The 5096-nt window shown below is 42.1% G+C and overlaps 2 non-coding genes across 2 annotated transcripts; one reads left to right on the forward strand and one right to left on the reverse strand.

Moving 5' to 3' along the window:
* Nucleotides 1-1894: 1894 nt before the first annotated feature.
* Nucleotides 1895-1966, forward strand: trnag-ucc. The gene has a single exon. It is a non-coding gene; the product is annotated as a tRNA-Gly (tRNA).
* Nucleotides 1967-2311: 345 nt separating this feature from the next.
* trnag-ucc lies at nucleotides 2312-2383 on the reverse strand. Its single transcript has one exon. It is a non-coding gene; the product is annotated as a tRNA-Gly (tRNA).
* Between the last annotated feature and the right edge of the window lie 2713 nt (nucleotides 2384-5096).

Genomic DNA, 5096 nt, shown 5'->3' on the forward strand with positions numbered 1-5096 from the left:
CTTAATGTTGATGCTGTACAGAACATAGCTGTTGGAATACTAATCACAGTATCTGAACATGTTCGATAATTTAATGTTGACATATCAGTGCTTTATAAGTTGTGGGCATAACTGGCAATTGGTTTACACTCACTTCACTTATGGGGTAGCAATACAAGGAAGTAAAAACATACCAAACCAAACTTTGTGCTATGCATTGGACATCAACATTCACTGGGTTTAGTACCAAAATTCAAAGCTAAAAACTGCAACTTCTGGTTTGCTTGTTTTGACCCTGTCACTCTTCCTGATCCAGCTGTGTTTGATGTTGAACGTTGTTGGACGTGGTTATAGACTTGCATGGAAGTGGCTCTGACTTGAGTTCGTCAGTGGAAGCTCAGTCTGAGGTTTTGTCTTTGTCCCGTTACCAACCCAGTACCCGTACCTCTGTGTTCCAGGTAATGTGTTATCTGGTCATTCTCGTAGGTCTTTTTGTACTGCAACTTCTTTGTAACATAAATATAGACTATTGGTGCACATCTTGCTTTGATATTTTCTATTTTCATACAGAAGTATGTACAGCTTCTTTTGTATGCGCGGCATCTTTTTTTTTTTTCTTTTCTCTTTTTTTTGTGCATGAAATGCGTAAGACGTCACAGAGAGAAGGTGTATTTGCATATAATTGCATTTGGTACTATATAGTCTATCCAATATACAAGTGTTATATTTCATATAATGTATATTTTATTTTCAAAAAGTTAAGCTACATATTTAAACAGAACAAGGTATTTTTAGATTATTGTGAAAAGGGAACTGTTTCTGAAGGCACAATATTTGTCTATATTTGCTATGATCATTAAAATGGTCATAAATAGAGACAAGTGTGTGCTGTTGTACAGTGCTGCAGACTATTCCTAAATAAAAGTCTTTGCATGAAACGTGCTGCCTCTGACTTATATTCATTCATTATTATTAGACATTATTTGATGAATAGACAATGGACAGTTATTTATTAACAATGGTGGAAAATAAGGAACTCCTTTATTATGTAACAATCTATCTATTCATTTGTGTTGGGGGAGTTTTCTTATACCTTGAGTTTGAAAAATAGTTGTGCTATTACAACAATAGTTGTAATTATTATTATATAAATTAGAATCTTTGTGATCAAATAGTTAAAGTATAGAAATATATAAAACAAGGGAAGTATTAGATGCCAGCTTTTACTGATGTGTATACTGTGTACATAGAAAGAAGCCAGCACTATGTCAGGTAGCATTTGAAAATAAAATGAATTAAAATTAAAGGTTTGAGTAATAAAAACCAACTTGCATGGACATGGACAGAAAATGAACGTGCTGCCCCCTTTGGGCCAATGTACGTATTTTCACAGAAAAACCGGCCATGCGTGAAAACCAATCTGATCATGGTACAGTCTGCAGGTGTTATATACAGTATATCTCATATATGTGTTGATATTCATCAATATGAAATAACCCGTAAAGTACATAAAGTAGTCAGAGTTATAGTGAAACTTAATAGTTCATGCATCATGAAACCAGAAAAATGTGTGAAGTGAAAATATCTCGGATGAGTGGGTGACGGGCTTTGCTGCGTCTGGTCATGGCTTTATGAGCAGCACACAGTCCCACAGTGATACAGTGATGTGACGGTCAGAGCACCATCTGCTGCAGGTAATTAGCATTTTAAATGTAATAAAGTGAGATGCACAAAAAATAGTATGTTGTAAACAGTAACAGCAGAACAGTAACTTGTAGTGAAAACGGATGTAAAACACGTGTTTACTCTTTTCTTCAGTTTCACCTTCTTTTCCTCTTAATGAGCTTCACAGTAATTTATACTCTCATATATTGAAATCAGGCGTGATTGCGTGGTAAAGTGTTATGTGAACACAGCGATGGTGGTATAGTGGTGAGCATAGCTGCCTTCCAAGCAGTTGACCCGGGTTCGATTCCCGGCCATCGCAATTAGCTTTAAACACCCGAAACATTAGGTTTAAGTGACATAACGAGCACTTTAAACAGAAGGTCTTTTTCGAATTCACTCCGGCAGTAATCCCTCTCATCCGTGCGTAAAAGCGCAACCAGACGCACGTCTTTACGCTCGGAATATACATCTGACCTCAGTCTGCTCTGATGCTGTTCAGAGTCAGGGAAAACACACCATCTGTTTTCATTTACAAAGCATTAAGATCACACTTCAGATTTTCAAAGTTTGATTAAAAACGGTTTTCTGAGTCCAGAATTCACAGCGCCGCTGAACCGACGGACAGCAGGCAATTAATCTGTGTGCAGCCAGAGGCGAAAAGAACTGCGATGGCCGGGAATCGAACCCGGGTCAACTGCTTGGAAGGCAGCTATGCTCACCACTATACCACCATCGCTGTGAAAATACCTCTTTTCCAGCAGAAACTGAACGACGTTCATGTGTGGAATTCAGCAGGAAGAGGTGGGAGGGAAAAGAGAAGGAGCAGCGGAGAGGGAGGAGGAGGAGGTATAACAGGGAGAGAAGAGAAGAAGGACTGAGCTCTGTGACAACTGTTTAAAAACTCTACAAACTCACCTCTCTGGTATAACACAACCTCTCAACTCTATAGAGCATCAGAAAATCCTCAGGTTTGATCCCCAGCACCATACATTACGTGCAGCAGGACTGTGCCAAGTCAGTGTCACAGCTGCTGCAGCTTTGTAATCAGTGAGTCATCAGGAAAGACGACACAACCTGAACTTTAAAACTGTGCTACTTCAAAGCAGCTGTTTCTCTCTTATAATAATACTTTCCCTGTAATTTTATATAAGATGCACCAGCAGGCTGATACTGACTTTACTCAGTAGTAATACTGTAGCTGTGTATTTCTACATTTATGAGGTCAGTGGCTCTGATCTTGTTGGGAAGCTTCACCTGGAGAGCTGGAGGAAAACGGATGTTCAGATTCTTCTCTTTGACATCAACAGCTGTGTAAACCAGGCAGGAGCTACAGCTACAGTCAACTCATCTTTCTCTGACCCTGGGACCAGTCCTTCTTCAGCCAGGTTAGAAATAAAGAAATGTAGCAATAATTTAAATGCATTTCTTTTCTTTTCTCCTGTTTCCTGATTAACTACCAACTTGTATTTATTCATTAATTGTTTATTTCATGTATTATTTTTCAGCATTAATGGATTTATTTTAGTCCTTCATTTTATAGAGAGATGAGGTGTCTCGGGTTGTCATGGTGATGCACTGACGTGTCGGTGGCTCCTGTAAAAGCAGATTCCTGCGTTCTGGTTCCATTCTGCACCTGAGCGCTGACTGACAGGAGCTGAACTCTTGACCAGTGAAACTCTTCACCTGAGACCAAGTGTCGCTTTGTTGGAAAGAGTAAACTCGTAATACTGGAAACTTCTCTGATGCACTGCTGACATCTGGAAGTGAGAAAAGCAGCTGTTGCAGCGAGGAGAACGTGGCCTCACCTGGTTTCCTCCGTGAGAAACACCTGCTGACCATCGGTATCTTCAGTCTGCTGGATGACCGCCATGGTAATAAAACTCACAGTAGATCACTGATGAGTGAAACAACTTTGCTCTAAATCATTTTTTAATATATTAGATAATAAGCACATTCATATTTAGAAATACATTCATGGATTATTTTATTTTATTTCGTGGAAAATTATCCCCCAGAGCGGCATCATAATATTACACCTGCATTAAAGTTTTTATTTCGGTGTAAAATTATCACAGATAATTGATTTTATCCTGAGTTTGCACGTGAGAGGTGGAAAAAGTCTGAATATTCACGCAATGATGGAGGAAAACTTATTTTTTTGAGGGGGGCAGAGACGTCGACTTTAACATTCAAAGTATAGGACAAAGATGGCGACTGGGCCATTTTTCATAAAATGCTAAAAGCTGGTCTGTGGAACGCGCCATGGAGACGACGTCAGGTGCTGGAACGAGCCACTGACCGGCGTCTGACGTCAGTGTGGTCAACCTGGGCTCGTTCTCTGTGCGTTAGACTGGAAGCTGGAGCTGATAAGCTGCTTTTCTGAGTAAAAAAGTATTGATATTTGTATGGGTATCAGCGGTACTGGCCCTTTTTTGCAGTATGGCACACCCCTATTGGTTTCTATGTTTTGTTTCGTAATACATGGCCTGTGATATTATGGTCTGGCTCAATTATCACTGGCCAGTCATTAGCCAATCAGAGATGACGACCCACCTGGTTGTTAGAGGGGTGGGACATAAAAGCGGTAGGTGCACGCCGGCAGGACCCTAGAAACAGGTGGATAAGGAGACGCTGGTTGTGAGTTCATTCAAATCCGTGAAATACTGTTGTTCATCAGGTGAAGACCCGGGGACTTTGAGTCAAAGTGTAACCTGATAAAACCGGACGCTGAGCCGTGTGTTGGAGCTGGTTTCAGCTCGTAGTTCAGCTAAACCACGGAACCACTGTGACCACCACGCGCTGCACCGGGTCCGCCATTACCGCGCCGGTTTGGAGGAGAGGAGAGCGCGTGTGCGCGGAACGCAGACTTCCACAGAGTTCCTGAGTGAGTATGGATCAGTGTGAGCACACTGAGGGAAACAGACCAGGTGTGTCAGACCAGGTGTGTCAGACCAGGTGTGTCAGAACAGGTGTATCAGCCTGTGAATCTCTGTTACAGATGCTGCAGTGGAGGAGCCCGGGTTTTTCCATCGCGTGAGCCACAGACGCTACTTTCTGCTCACGCCCGCGCACACGCTTGCGCACACAGCCTCGGTGCGCGTGTCGCCATCGCACCGCTCACCTTCGACAGACGGTTTGGAAACGGCTTTCTGAACTTTCTACGAAAAGTGGGTACACACATTTCAATCCACGATTTCACACGAGCCCCAACGAGCGCACCAACGACATGGTTCCGAAAACAGTCACAGTTTACGGCGCCATGTTGCGCTGGTGCCACCTGGGGTTATGTTTTCAGGTGGAGCCCACCTGGTTCTGTAGGAAATATTCCTTCAGACTTGGTGGTTTTACATATTTAAATTCTGGACCGTGATGTGGTTCATGTGGTAAAGATAAAGGTTGAATATGACACGCGGGACAGCGCACCCGCACAGAGATAATTAGGCCTCAGC

Source organism: Toxotes jaculatrix, chromosome 20 (genome assembly GCF_017976425.1).
Source record: "Toxotes jaculatrix isolate fToxJac2 chromosome 20, fToxJac2.pri, whole genome shotgun sequence".
Classification (NCBI taxonomy): domain Eukaryota; kingdom Metazoa; phylum Chordata; class Actinopteri; family Toxotidae; genus Toxotes; species Toxotes jaculatrix.